Source organism: Botryllus schlosseri, chromosome 8 (genome assembly GCF_051294905.1).
Source record: "Botryllus schlosseri isolate E-star chromosome 8, Bs_hap1, whole genome shotgun sequence".
Lineage (NCBI taxonomy): Eukaryota > Metazoa > Chordata > Ascidiacea > Stolidobranchia > Styelidae > Botryllus > Botryllus schlosseri.
In genome coordinates, this window is record NC_137243.1 from 23,851,909 (window position 1) to 23,868,114 (window position 16,206).

The 16,206-nt window shown below is 41.5% G+C and overlaps 1 protein-coding gene across 1 annotated transcript in view; it reads left to right on the forward strand.

The window, feature by feature from the left end:
* The window catches only part of LOC145444551 (ficolin-2-like), a 207,159-nt gene that overhangs the window by 99,170 nt on the left and 91,783 nt on the right, over positions 1-16,206 (forward strand). The window lies entirely within an intron of this gene.

The window sequence follows — 16,206 nt, forward strand, 5'->3', positions numbered from 1 at the left end:
TGCAGTCTCGTCACGCATTCCTGTTAGTGCGGATCATGGACCGGAGCCGGATTGGATATCCGGCCGGATTTTTACAATTTTGACCGGATCGGATCGGAGCCGGATCAGTATTTTTTTTTTGGTACGGCCGGAGCCGGATCGGAGCCGGATCACTACTTTTTTGATCCGGCCAGAATCTGTATGGATAAGCATAACTTTTATAACTATAACTACCAACCAACCACACGTAAATAACCACCAACCCAGTGTGAACATAAACGAGGTATTTTTATCAATTCACGGAACCCCCCCCCCCCCCCCCCCGAGTAGTACCGAGTAGAGCCGGATTTCTGGCCGGACTTTTTCATTTTTGGCCGGAACCGGATTAGAGCCGGATCGGTACTTTTCCTGATGCGGCCGGAGCCGGACCAGAGAATTTCACAACCGGATCGGAGCCGGACCAGAGAATTTGTCGATCCGCTCCGCACTAATTCCTGTACACTCGTTGCATTTCGAATCAGGAGGTGCGTATCGATCTTCTCGTACATTTTCGGTTAAGTAAGTTTTACCTCTATTGCCACTTTTCACTCAAGTGGTTTGTTTTCAAACTAAATCTCCTTCAAGTTTGTTACGTGGAGGCGAACTACTTACTTTTTGCACTTTCGAAATTGAAAAAGAAAAGTAATTTAGAATGGGTTTGCATCACTATTACGAGTGAAACTGCCATAAAAGCCGCGTGAATTAACCCCGGTGACTTGGTATATTTTCCAAAGTGAGACCTACTTGTAGTGTTATTAGCCCTTGGCCTTTCGAGCTTTCGTAATGTTCTACCATCACTTACTTCAGTAGTTTTGGCAGGGCCTGGAAATCGATGTAGTTTCACTTGTCATCGGGTAAAAATTGACGGCGTTACCATCTATAGTTCACTTGTCACACAGTGCTTTTGAGTCGAAGTTAGAAGTTAGTTGGACGCGGTCGAAGTCGCAGGTTTTTGCGAGGCCCTTTCGAGTCGGAGCCCAAGTTGGGTGAAACACATTTCGCGCTTCCGAATCCAACCTGCAACCATACTTCAAAATCCAACCATGTTCTCAAATGGTACCAAAATGACGTTGCAGTTATTGAAGATATCGGGCACAAATTTAATTTGTTTCGCTTGGTTCGATTTGTTGTGTTCTGAAAATAGGTTGATTCGCTTGCCAAGAAACTAATTAGCAATCACTGAGCAATGTCAATACCAGTCGCCGTCATGAAGTTTCCAATACGGCTTCTGCGTAGCCCAAAGATCGTAGTTGCGACACTTTTGGTGCTTGTGAATATTGCAGAAGTTTCACGTAAACAACTGTCCGCCATGTGCCAGTATCTTCTAGTTTTGCATTGCCTTTTGGATTATAACTGGGCGCGACTGAGTAAACGAGCAACAAAACAGTGGTGCTGACCTTAGTGCAGGGGTGTCAAACATCCGGCCCGCCAGATGATTCCATCCTGCCCGCGAAACAATTCTGAGTAGATTGAAAGATGCGTGTATGATCCAGCACATTTTTAACAAATGTTGATAATTTTGGTAAGAAATACTTCCATTGAATCGTCCTTCAATGTCGGAGTTGGAGTGCTATCGAGAATATATTCGGAGTCGGAGCTGGGGTAGGAATTGGTTGGTATATTGAATAATCGACTCCATACATATTCGAGTCGAAGTCTAAGAGTTGGAGTCGGTGGTGAAGTGAACCGACTCCGTAGCCATCGTAACAACGCGACTAGTTTTACTGGATATCTCGTCAACACGGCTGCACGGTCGCCGACAAGCTGTCGGAAGAGAAAGAGGGAAAGAGGTAAAAACACGACTCTATCTGCTATGCAAGTGAATATTATGCAGGTACGTTGAATACAGTAATTCGAATAGGAGGCGATCGACAATATGACATAAATAGATTTAGGGTAGGCTAGGGTTACCAAAATTTTCAAAAAGAGGACAAATCCTCAGAAAAGTAGGACGTTTAGGCGTCCTCCGAGGACATTTTCAAAAATGTCAAAGTGGACAAATCCTCTTTATTATTAGGACGTGTGATAACCCTCGGGCAGGCCAAAGTTGCGCAATGTTGTTGCCTTTGTCTGTGGTTAGCGTGGTTGCTGTGTTAATCAATATGCAACTTTGTATATTTCAATGGTAGTATATCGACAATACATTAATCAATATGTCGAATATAGACTTCGGATGAGTCAAATCTGCGCGACGTCGTTACCTTTCTTGTGATTACGCAGTTGTTGTGCTAATCAATGGAAATAAACAACGTATTTCAATAGTAACATATCAATAGCGTGAAGATGTTAGAAAATCTAAATTGTATTTAAAATTTAGATATTATGTTGCTTCGATATCGTTAAATTACTTTTGTACAACGAGGACGTGAATAAGAAACTCTTACATTCAGCTGAGCGTGTGAATATGAGTTCTACCGTGCGCCACACAAATTCGCTTTGCTGGCCTGACCGTAACTGCTGTTGGACCGCCGGTTGCCCATCCATGCCCTAGTAGTAAGTATACCTTTCGCTTTCTCAATCGCCGAGAGATCAACGACGAAACATCAAGAAGTAATAATCAAGCACCACGTTTCAGGAATACTAAAGTGGGCCTCGAGTATACTTGCACTACTCAATTGGATATGTTACTTGACTATACCTTCACTCTCGCGTCTACTTGAAGTTTTCATTTACTTCGTTGCACGTCGTATTTTGTAAAGTAGAAGGTAGTTTATGGATATGGATATGTTAACATCGCAATATTCCGAGCGAAACTCATGCCATGACACCGTGGCGACATGGACCCAGTATGGAGGTGACTGAATATTTTCCGAAATGTGAGGCTATTTGTAGTGTCCTTGCACTTGACCTGAAGATGCATAGTTTAATTTCAACGTTGTGCCACACCCAATTAACTAGTGTATACTGTAACTGAGATACGTCAAATCGACTCTTTGAAACTATAAACTTTTCATTCTCCACTATTCCATGTTCTGTTCTGTCCCATCTTGGATCTAGCGTGTAATAACTAAATTTGCTCAATTATTTCTTCAATTCAATGTCGGATATACGTTGATACCATTTGCTGGTGGCAGCTTTTTTTGCTTTCAAGGTTGTTTATTGGATTCCAAATACATTGAATTCAAAAATATCACACATGTCGCGACTTAGGTCACCTCACAAATATTATGCTAAATACTAAATAAGGCTCATCAAGAAACGAGACGTCTCTTTAAAGAAATAGTGTGATGCGTGTGCAGTCCCATTAACATTGTAATTTCGAAGAATAGCAACATAGCCATCGTATTGGAATTTCGTCTATTGGTACTAATACTGGAAAATGCGACCAGCAACTGCGAAAAGTGAGGAAGATTAGCTTGCAAACCATTTCATATCACCAAACAGATAAAAGTGGGTTTAAAGAGACTTTAACCGAAAACTTAGCTGTCAACACAATGACTTGGACTTGGACTCGGACTCGAGTCATCATACCATGACTCGGACTCGAACCTCAGCTCGATGACTTGGACTCGGTGGTGAATTGAAAATGACTCCACTTGACTCGTGACAAAACTATAAAAGTGTGATTGACTTGTGACTCGGAGCCTTGTGACTTAGCTACAACCCTGCCCGGATACCCTGCCCGGATATGCTTGTAGCAATGTTAACCATTTCTCATTACAGCTCACCTTGCCTCTCACCCGCGGGGTGCCAGAGAGATGGCGAGATAGCTTCAGCAGCGGTAAATAATGGGTTCGATCTAAAAAACGTAACCTGGGTGCAATCGTATGTTAAAAACTTACCGAGTTTGATATATATTGAGTAAAGCTGCTTTCATTGCTTTGAGTTCGCACTTATTTGGGCAGCGATGATCCCGACTGCAATGCCTCCAGCAACTTGTCATATGGTGGTGCTAGCTTCGTTTGTCTTCTGCGTCGCCACCCGTACCTTCAGCGTCGCACGTCAAATTTAGCGTTTGTTCGTTAATTGTGAGATTGATTTGAGTTTCGTGCAACTCTGGGACGCGTGCTCTGTCTGGCAATAGCTACATCGGTATATTCAAGGGATTTATCTTTTCTCCCGTTCTGTTCAAGTGTTCATCCTATGGTTTTACTTCCCATAATTGTAATTACTTTTCTGTTTCGTTTCATCATTTATAGAGGAGTTATTGGTTTCGCAGAGAATCCACAGAATATCATGCGCATAGCATAGGCCTATTATGATTCGATGTGAAGGTGCTGTTATTCACTGACCTGTCTGGCCCTTATGATCAGGTTTCATCCCCATAAAATTTTTAAGATATCTTGTGAATAGTGTCAGTCGGTTGGTATCAGGTTGTGTCTGATTTTGGCTTACAAGTCGGCATCGTAATGTGTTGCGTCGGTTTGGTTGCAGGCTGACTTTATGATTTGCCGTGCCTTTTGTTTTGCTAGGCGACTGCTTAAAATTGTTGTGGTGTCTGTCGGCTTTAAACCGGCATTTGTTTTGTTGCTCATCCCGTTGGCTTGCGAGTCAACTTCTAGATTTGTTGGTCATCATGTTTTATGTCTGTTTGTTTCCACATCGACTTCTCAGCGCGTTGTCTGTTCGCGTGGCAGGCCTGGTGAATATTTTCCATCTGTTCCACATGGGCTGTGTATGTTGGTTTCAGAGGTGGCTTAATAGTTAGTTGCATTTTTGGTGGTTGGTGCCTTGCAAACCGACCGGTCCTTATTATGTGTGTGTTGTTTCCAGCGTAACCTTTCGCATTATTGCCTCTGTTGACTAAAAGTCGACTTCTGCGTCGGTTGGCTTCCACGCCGACTTCTGTGTCTGTTGGCTCACAAGCCGACTTTTGTGTCTGTTGGCTTACAAGCCGATTTCCCAATTTATTGTATGTTGTTTTGCACGCCGACTTCGCAGTTCGTTGTGTCTCAGTGCCGCCGACTTCTCAATCTATTTTGTCTGTTGATTTCCGAGGTGACTTCGCGGTTTGTTGTCGTATCTGCCGGCTTCCAAACCGAATTGTGAATTTGTTGCTATTGTTGGCCTCCATTCCAAGATGACTTCATATTTATATTGTGCAGGTTGCCTTATTGGTCATCGGATGTGCCGTTGCCGTGGTATATGCAGCAATCAACGTACATTTATCATTGTTATCATTGGGTATGTTGCAATCGGCACTAGTCAGAAGTTGGTATTTTCCTCTGTCTGATGTTGTGGTCAGCACTCGGCAGTAGTTGGCATTGCATGTATTGTCTCGGATACATCCTTGATTTTTTTTATACAGGTTGTACCTACAATAGACAGAATTCTCAGATATATACTGGCGGCGTATTGCGTGTTTTGGTGACTTTTGCCTCGTCTTTACGTCTAAGGATATAACACTTCAATCCTGAATCGTCAATCCACCTGGTTTATCGAATTTTCATTCCTCCCTGTGTCGGCATTTGTCATAACCCTGTATATTCTATAAACTGTTTACTAGGCAGCGATCGCGTTCGTGTAATAGCCTATACAAACACGATACAGACACGTCAAACGCCAGTTGTTATTGTTTAGTCTTGCGACTATAGGCGAAAAAATAGTCGCAGGAAAAATCTTGAACGAGACACAATCATCAATAAAAAATATATTAGCAATTTAGCTATTTTGTCACGCTATTTTATTCCAATTTTCAACCCATTTTTACCCTATCTATAAAATCATTTTAACCCATTTTATCTATCCATTTCTTGTCTATTTCTCCCTTCAACCGATTTATGAAACCCGTAATTATTTTGAATTCTAATTTTTTAATTAATTTATCCATTTTTAACCCAACTGGTATTTTCAACTGTTTCTTTGTTTCTTTTATTTATTTTTTCTCAGGGGGTGGTTCCCTACTGAGCGCGTCCCCAGGTGGCGGATAGGGGGAATGCCTGACAATATGGGTAGCTACGAATAATGTAGCCGCGGACCAAACCAACCCGGAATCATTTTTCAGTAAATATATTGCGGGAAGGGGCATGCGAACGCTCTTCTTTCAGTACGCTGTCGCCGATAATGGAGTCACAAATCGGAAACGCTAATTGAAATAAAGTAGGCATGAATATTATTAGTCCGGCTGGAAAGTTGGGAATGTAGAATTCTTTGACTTGAACATTTGGCTCCGATTCATGTCACCTCGAGTCGACTCCTGTCCAGTCCAGTCCAGTCTGTATTTTGATGTATTGAAAATAGTCAAGTTGCCTGACTGCGAGTCATTTCATATTGAGCACAAGTCGGGTCAGGAGTTGGGTCTGTCATTTTATTGCATAGAATCCAGTACAGAGTAAAGTCGTTCTGAAGCGTCGACTCGATTCTCGTCAAGCGGTAACTATAGTTTGATTAGAGAACCCCATCACTGATACATACAAGAGGCAGTCGTCAGTACAGTAGGCTATTATGCGCACGCGAGGCCGTCGTCAAATGTTACTGTCAAAATCGGTGTAATATAGCATTAGGACACATATATCCCAAAAACGGTGGAAACTTAACAATATTTCAGGAGCACCGACGAGGATCAGTAAAGAAGCAATGAAGTACAGAGGTGTGATTCATTTGGACATACAGAAATCTCCGGTTAACTGTCACCATAGACATAGTGGATAGAATTTTGATTCAGAAACCGAATATACCAAACATTCATTCTGTCGTAAATAACATACTCCTACCAGAGGGGGTCGGGAACGAAGTACTTCTACTTTTTGAGGTACTTGAAGTAGATTTTGCCTATTCACACTACTTTTTAAGTAATGATTTTAGACTACTTCTACTTGACAGTTTTCAGTTTTGTAGGCAGAAATAATCGTAGAATACCTACTTACTTACTTGTGAGGCACCACTCCTACTTCTACTTGAGTAGAAATTCCGGCGTTACTTCTACTTCTACTTGAGTAGCGACAGTGACTAATTTGACCACCTCTGACTCCTACCATAACATTGTATTATGCAATTCGCTGGGACTTGATCTAGTGCTATAGTCAGTTCGCGTAAGTCAGGGGTTCTCAACTTTCCTTGCGTAACGGGCTGCATTTTAACAGCAAAAAGCGCTGCGGGCCGCAGAACATTATAACCGTATATTTGGGGACTATACTATTATATTTAGGCTTATATAGCCTATTTACCAGTCGTCTATGGACATTTAGTTTGTATGCATTCTACAGCATAATGGACAGCGTTCGTAAGCTTTCAGTTGCTGTTTCAAGTGAGATCGTTTCATCTTCCGACGGAACAAGTAAATCACTTCATGAAGCGTGCATTGCCTTCGTTCCCAAGTCGGTATGTGCAGTTGTGCACCTTCAAACCCTTGCACCAGAGAACTGAACTCTCTGTTTCAATGCGTGAGCGGGCAAGTATACAACTACGGTAACTTTTTCTTCACAGAGTCCATAGTCACTTTGGGCTCTCAGTGATAGAAGAAGTCTCATGTCCGGGGTAATTTCTGAGCAAACCAATCAACCATTCTCCTTTCCTTCCATGCCTGATGCCCTGCACCAATAGTTACAGAAGTCAGCTTTGTTAAGTTGCTGTTGTTTGCTAGTCCCCTCTCCCCACGTTTACCCAGCCAGCATTACGTCTACAAATATATCCACTCTGATGGAATATCGCAATACAATTAGCGTTGCAATGTCCGTAGATTTTGTCCAATGCTAGGTTAAAGTAGTCTATGGGGCAACGTGTTTCAAAACATGCGACAAAAGATTAACTGACATTGCTGTTACTCTCCTTGTCACGGTTGAATTAGACAACTGCAGCTTCGAAATTTGTTAGGTGAAGTTGTCCTTGCTGCTAAATTCCGGAAACAGCGGAGATTCGCACAGTATGGCAACGTTTTGTTGGAGAAACACCTTTTACAACAGATTTCATGGGTAAGCGATATACCAAGCAATTTTGAACCATGCGTTTTTAACGTCGTCGGCAATCTCAACAATGCCTCAAAATATGAATTGCTTAGCCTGAGACCTAGCTAGCAACGCTTTTTTCTAAGATCAGGTGATATGTGTAACTCGTGATTGAACTGTGCGAAGACCTATTCAGAACAATAAGAATCAACTCGGCCATATATCAAGAAACGACAAAACATTGAAGAATGAGAATAAGTCACACGAAACAGAGACGGAGCGATAAGAGAGCTTTAGTAGCTAAATTGATACCGTATATGCAACAATACTGTGTCGGTAGTAATTGCGATCATATTGAAAAATCTCGCGGGCCACAGAAAAAGCGTCTGCGGGCCGCATGCGGCCCGCGGGCCGCGGGTTGAGAACCCCTGTCCTATGTTGTTCCGAGACCGAAGTTCCGAGGCTGCTGTCCTTAGTTCTTCAAAGACCATTCAAATTGATGTTCTGGATTCAATATGACAGGCCCAATCTATGAGATAACAATTGCGTATGTGTCCGAACTCGTTGACCTTTCCAGTTAGGCTTACGCAATCTCTCGAGTTCTAGTCATTGGAATTAGTCAGGTCAAGTCAAGTGCGAACATGAATCGTATTGAATCTTTGCTCCGTACGTAGTTTACGCAGTTGCCTTTAGAGCGAAAATGAGAGGTCTAGAAGTTGTCCAATGTCCAGTCTATTGATCCAATCGTACGCCGGGTGCCTCCGCTTTGGTTGCCCATTATCACCTGGTCGTAACCAGAGATGGCCACAGTCCGGTTCAGGAGCCGGAGCTGGATTTCAATGTTTTTTTACCTGGCCGGACTGGATCCGGATTTTGAATTTGGGGTGACGGTCGGATTTTAGCCGGATTTTTTTTGCTGTGATATGATTAATTAGCATTGTTCTGGCAGGATTTTTTCGGATTCCGAACCGGACATTCACCAGCCGGATTTCTTTGCACTCTGAATTTCCGCCAGCCGGATCCGGATAGATTTGGATCCCGAAATTTTGGAATCCGCCCATCTCTGGTCGTAACCACCAGCTCAGTGGTCGTAACACACCAGGATCGTGTACGAAACACTTTCGGACGGGCTTAGAAAAATTAGGGTCTATCGATTTGCGTAATCTCTAACTCTACCATGAAATCATAACGCATGCTACTAAGGATGACCTGATACTTGATTCGTGGCATAGGGACGATTCTTAGTTCACGTACATTTTGTAAAATAATCCTTTGATTAAAAATAAATGAATAAAACATTTGTTACCACACTTCAAGTCACGGCTCACCGGCAAACCTCTCGCGGCACCTACGTTAAAATCACTGTTGTCGGGAAATTCAAGTGACCATCATAAAGTTACTTTTTTTACGTTGGAAAACGTCATTGTGACGTCATGTTGATAAAAGTCGCTCGCAGCCCTTGCCCCACCACCCGATATTGTCACGAGCCGCCACTGGAGTTCATTGAAGCATTTGAAATGATCTTAGTTCAATTTCAAATACTCGCCTCGCGCATATGTACGGTTTCGTTGTTACACGTAACGCAAGTCAATTAAAACTGTTCAAGATGCCATACAGTAAGGCCGACTAGCAAGCCTCTATCAATAGAAACTGCTTCAATTTCATTTTAAATGTTGTAATCGTGGTTATGAAGATACAACGGTACGCTTCATTTTGCCATGCGACGCGGTTCAGTAAACAACTGCAGCCGTGCTCGTATATACAGTAATAATTTTTCGAATCCAATGCATGCTATATTTCTGTAGTTGTGACCAAAATATGTAAGTATTAAGAAGGAAAATATGTCAGGAGAATGTTCACCGTCAATCATTAACAGTAATTCTACAATTTTGTTCATCAATCCGGACACCGCCAAACTTCCACCATTCGGTATGGTCAAATTAGAAGACGATGGTTATGCGCCAAAAAACAAGTTGACCAACTATACATTATGAAAAAAATATTCGAGTCAGGATCTATATGGACAAGTAATACTAATACAACTAGTAAATTTATGTTCGCACTGCGTGAGAAAACTCTTTGTATTGCCAGGAAACGAGTAGCATCAACACGCACTGGCAACGGCAAAAATATATATTATATCAATATCTGACACAGAAGCACGCAGGTGTGGGATAACGTCATGTTATAAGTCGTAGTCGTTAAATTTTCATTTACTCACTGTACGATATTATTACTGCGTTAGCGTCGATTCCTGAGCACTTCTAATTATATTCGCCGTCAATTTGTACCCTTTCGTTCTAATAACACATATTTTGGTCTAGTACAGTATGAATCAGCTCAATAGTTCCCAACCCGGGGGGGGGATTTTGAAATTTTTAGGGGGAATCTGACTTAAATATTTTAAGGGTAATCTCGCGTTGGCATTGTATCGGAAGATACACTGGGTTCACAAGGTTTGTTATGGTATAGGTGTCGGCAGGAGGGGGGCACGAGACGAAAAAGGTTGGGAACCACTGAATTAGCTTGTCGATCACCCACAAATGTGTGCCATTCTAAATGTCATGTGCTCTAGTAGTCGTTTTCGTTATACCCTGTCCAAATTTGACCAACTATTCTTTGTGAATGATTTGACTGATTCTAGGATTCATGCAAAAAAACAATAACGCTAAAAAAATAAATTGATTCTTCTTAATTCATCATTCAGGTAACAACTTTCAAATGAGCAAAGTCCAATTTTCTACGAAAGATCGCGATCACGATTCTTGGGCAGATAACTGTGCAGTAACATTCAAAGGGGCATGGTGGTACAAGGCTTGCCATAATTCTAACCTGAATGGTCAGTATTTGCGGGGAAAGCACGAGTCCTTCGCTGATGGAGTCAACTGGAAGGACTTTCGTGGGTACCACTATTCCCTGAAATTCACAGAAATGAAGATGAGACTGCGAGCATAGATCGGGAATTGTACTAACCTCTTGCACCTTTTTCGTCGATTGAGCTAGAAGTTCATATCATTGATTATAGTGATCGGTGTTTCCTAATTTACATGTATGCATTCATATTTAACTTTATAGTAATCTACCAATTAAGTGAATAAATATAGCGCGTGTTACAAATATTACAGTTATGAAAGCAATATCATATAACTTCCTCCATAATTGAATACTTTGTTGCGCCGATAGCAGACGATATATATAAACGTAATACCTTGATAAACTTTCACACCCTATTTAACGTCCACTTGTATGAATATAACTTTATCTGTTACCCGAGCTTTCGGAGCTCTGCTCCCTCATCAGGTGTTGAAGCGAAAGTAACGCAAAAAGTTTTTGAATTTGAACATATACATATTGTGACATCATAGTGGGTAAGAACTGTCCAGATTACGAGGTCGTGTAGTTTATGACGTCACAGGCACTAAGATCTAGTATATATTAGAAACGCATAAAGTAAGCGGCACTCCTGAAAATTGGCTACGATATAATATGTTTGTAGTATAATACATATGCGGTGACAAGTGAAGTATAACATGGTGTAGTGAGACATGCAACATCTATCTATATTGAGACCTTGTCGGAATGTATCAAATTTGTCAATATATTTTTGTTCAGTAGCCTTGCGTAGGATAGAGCCTTCAATGTTGCCGACCAATACGTTGATTATTATGTCGTTCTCCGAGTGTCCAGCCGAAGTAAAATGTTCACCGACAGGCTACGATATGTTGACTTTCGAGATATGATGTCGATGTCCATTTACTCTCTTATGGAGAGGTTGACTGGTCTCCCCAACGTACCACGCATTGGTACATCTTTTCCGGCAGCGAATCAAGCTTATCAAATGACTTGATTTGCAAGTGAAATGGCCTTTGGGGTTGTGCTTGGCATGTCCTCTTGTGATCATGGTATTATTATCGAGAATAGCACACGTCTTGCATGACGATTGTCCATAATTTCCACCCTGTTTTTTTCACAGAAAGCTCATGTAACTAATAAAGTTATATTCATACAAGTGGACGTTAAATAGGGTGTGAAAACTATCAAGGTATTACGTTCCTTCATTATGTCATTCGCTAGTAAACTAAATAATCAAGCCGAACTTCTTGTTGCATGGTCGCTATACTAACAAAACAAAGCAGTGAAGTTCATGGTTGAAGAGCCAGTGATCGGTGTATTGTAGAGTCAGATATACAAACACATTAAACATAAACTGACGAAGAATTGATTCTGATCACATTCGCAATAGTGTCACGCAGAGAGAATGTACTATATGTCCACAATTGAAAGTAGGCGTGGGTGGAAAACATTTAACAGCTAAATCAGTAAAGGAATGTTTTTGCTCTGCACTACATGCTGGCCATCGCAACTCCACGATGTACACTACAAGACCGTCGGCGTGCGAAATCGATATCACAATGTTTTACCCTGCTGCGATCGTCATTTATCGCTAGCTAACAATGAATGATGCAGATTAATCAATGCCTCACCTGATTTTAGTCTCTCTGTGCATTTATTGTACGTAACAAATCCGAATTACACAATCCTTGGTGATTTTGAAGGAGGTTTAGGGACAAGACCTTAATAATATTTAGATTTTCCGACCAAGTGCGTCAAAAGCATTCAAATATAATACCGAGCTGTTTATGATGAATCGTGCGATCTCACACTCAGGGGAGACTTGGAAGGGCTATGCCTCGCCCTTCTTTCGCGCAACATTTTCGAACAACTAAAATGCAAATGCATCTTTAAAGTGAATAAGCTACATATTTAGTTATTCATGAACATCTACCTACAGGATATACCCAAAATATTTGACCCATTTTTACGATATTCTATACTCGTTTTGAAGACAGGCTGGGCATTGTCTTACTTTAGGGTTTCCATATTTTTGAAATCTAAATTCTGGACGCTCTTCAGCGCCCACTAGCGGATTTCAAAATGAGGTAGGAGCACATTGTGGATCAATATGACGTCACACCAGCAAAGCTTTGTCTATCGACTAGAGGTGGTAGAGGTAGAGGTTATAACCAGGACCGAGTCCCCATTTTTCAGCCCCATCCCGCCCACTGATCTTGAGCCCATCGTAATCGATGCAACTTCTCGGGTTTACTATATGCACCTGGTCGTTGAATGAATTATGTCAATAATATTGGTTCTTCCATCTATTACTATATAATTTGATCCGCTCTCCGCCCATGATCAGAGTCTGCAGAAGAGCTGGTGGAGGATGATGACTTCGAAAATGCAAGGAGCGTAATTGTACTTCGTTAAGTCGTGTCCATTGTCCAAACGGCCTACATCGACTCTATGAAGATACCGTTATCTTGTAATTGCGATAACAATTAAACTCATTTCTGTAACTGAATGTTATTTTTATTTATTTTTGATCGCAGTTTTGCGAGGGTTGTCGTCCCCCATATTAAGACCAATATATGTGACTCTAAATAGCGCGCAGCGCGACGAAAAACTTCATGTAGCATAAATCGGCCCCAAAATAATATTTTTTACCTTGATTTAGGAAAAATGAGCTTACTTCAAAATTCCAGACATTTATGCATATTTTAGAAATTCCTCCCGGACGCAGTTTTACCAGTCAAATTCCGGACATGTCCGGAAAATTCCGGACGTATGGCAACCCTATCTTACTTCCCTACCAGGACTGCACATGACAGGAATAGAGCCAGCATTTCTCGTTGCAAATCCAAATTACAATACTTTAATTGCGTTTTTTCGCACTTATAACCATTAAAGCCAATACTCAGCCTTATTATCAGAATTGACCGGCAAAACAAATCCGTTACAGCCAAACGGGTTTTGCAGCATTTTATTCTCTAGAGCTGGGCTTTAGTAAAGCAGTACTCGTAGTAGTTATTGTAGTACGCGTACCGCTGGTGGTGTGAACTAGTGTAGGGTGTGTAACGAGTGACGTCAGGCCTATGAGACTTATGCATTTTGAGGCCAACCTCTTCTGCATCGGGTCACATGAAGATGTAAAGTTTTGGCCAACAAACCGCTGATAAAATGCGGTGCTAAAACATCAGCGGCGACAAACCCTTGGCCGGAAATGACCGTCGCTGGAAGGCCAAACCTTTCGATATGGATATGCTCCGTTGGCGGCAGTTGGCACCGAATTTGTGCAAATGAGACGAGAAGAGGAATTTGAATCACCCCTATTTGTATTCGCGTCGTTGAGACGTGCTCGTATGGGTACCATTGTGATGCGCGCTTTCTGTATATCACACATGACCGTAAACTCGTAGCATACAACTGTAATAATAAAAAGGCAACCTTTTCACGTGTGTGAGGCTGGCGTCGCGAGATGCCACCAAAACTCTGATTTTTGTCGTGGTCTAAGATGCGGGTTATTGGTTATTGAAGGTTATTGAGGTGTTACGTACTTTCAAGTTAGATTGAGCTAAAGAACCGAACATGCGGTATCGTGCCTTTCTTTGCTCTTTTCATTTACTCGCGAGAAAGTTGGAGAAACGTTAGGGTTACAACCGGAATGAGGCGCAGAGACACATTATTATGGCACAGTAGACTACATATCATCTATCCACTCTGGAATTTCAGCAGTACAATGCGATTTTGAGGGGTCTGCTGCTCTGACCGGAATAATTCTCGCATTTTCGGACTAAAAATGGCAGCTGCTTTTTAATTGTACCGGTTGGGATGTATTTTCAGTGCGGGTCGTCTTCTTGCAGCAACACGACCGCTTGAGCTTGAGCCTCGTCAATACTCGACTTGGCAAGTTGTTATTAGCTGTCGACCGATTTTGATTTTTACAGGGCGATACCGATGTATCGGCACACTCACAAGGCCGATAACCGATATCATATGCCGATGTTAATATGGAAGGAGCAGAGAACAATTTCACCAAAAATATTATATATTAGGCAAGATGGCACTTGTTCATGCCGCAGAAAGATGAACAACAAACGAGAAAACTGTAATTGAAAAGAATTATTGCTTAATCGTGCACATTCATTGAAATTTGGGCTAACCCAAAAAGCAAAACGTGATACAGAATTGCAGATCAGTTCGGAAAATGTAGATTGTAATGCTGGAAGCATAGTTTCTCTGCCTGCTCACCCAGTTAAACTCGACCTGCAAGGGTAAATCTGTCATATATCACCCTTTGCATCGTCAATTTCTGGAGATTGAGAACACGAAGCATTGAATTTTCAATATTTTTGATTTTTTTTAAATATAAAATATCGGCCGCAATATCGGCCTTCATAGGCCGATATCGATAATCGGGAAAGCTCTAAATATCGGCCTCGATAATCGGTCATTTCGATAATCGGTCGACCTCTAGTTGTTATATGTCTCAAGACGTTAGAGAATCTTGGAACAGTAGCTTTTTCCTGTAACAGATCAACACAGTTGGTTGTTCACATTTCTCTGTAGAATGGTTTATATATTTGTGACCGCTCTGTTCGATATATAGCATGGAAGTATCCAATTAATACGATACTCTTCATAACAAGTACGGTTACTTCATAGTCAATAGCGGTCAAATATTGACTATAGTATCTTTCAGGCATGAGCAAAACGAATATTGATGCAGGTTTCTAACCGGCGACCACGTCGAAGATTTATCTGAAACTAGGCGACCAAACACTTCAAAATATAACATCCTAATGCGGCAGACATGTTTAAGCCTGTATATAGGCCTATGCGAGAGTCCATACCAGCTGATTTAGGCTATATTGACAAACATAACACCGCTACCCCGTGCTTATCTTCATGTGAAATGTAAATATGTCTTTCAAATATACCCAAATGAAATGGGGAGATATTGAGTAGCTCTTAATGGTAATCTCAGCGTCAATAATATAATTCCTCGTGCGTGATATTCATTATTTACTTGTTCCATCGTTGAATGGATTCGCAATAGGCCTTTTGCAGGACATGGATCACGTGACCCGTCGCCCATAGCAACCACAAATTGGTTAGCAAGCTACTTTCTCGCGCACCTGCTTCAGTGCTAAATATCGCTTAGTGTACTGTTGATTTCTGGTTGTAAACGTTTCGGAAATTTGTTGTAGAAGTTATCAGGGATTTAACTATGCTATATGTCTATCCTGTACAAAGCATTTAGAATGATATCGTCATAATTACGCAGAAATCTCTCGGTAACGTACTCGTATTACAGTACTTAACACTGATCATATGTACTTAAATTCATGCATTTGAAGTAGAGCAATTGGTTTATATTGCGGTAAGAGTATTTTCCAGTTGAGTAGTACTATTTGTTTGTTGTGGAGCGTGATTTTGGTTTGAAGCAGCTGGGACCAACAAGGCTCGATCAGTATATACGGTCTGCAGATTTGGGAGCAGGCGTGCTGCCATAAAACAATGTCGC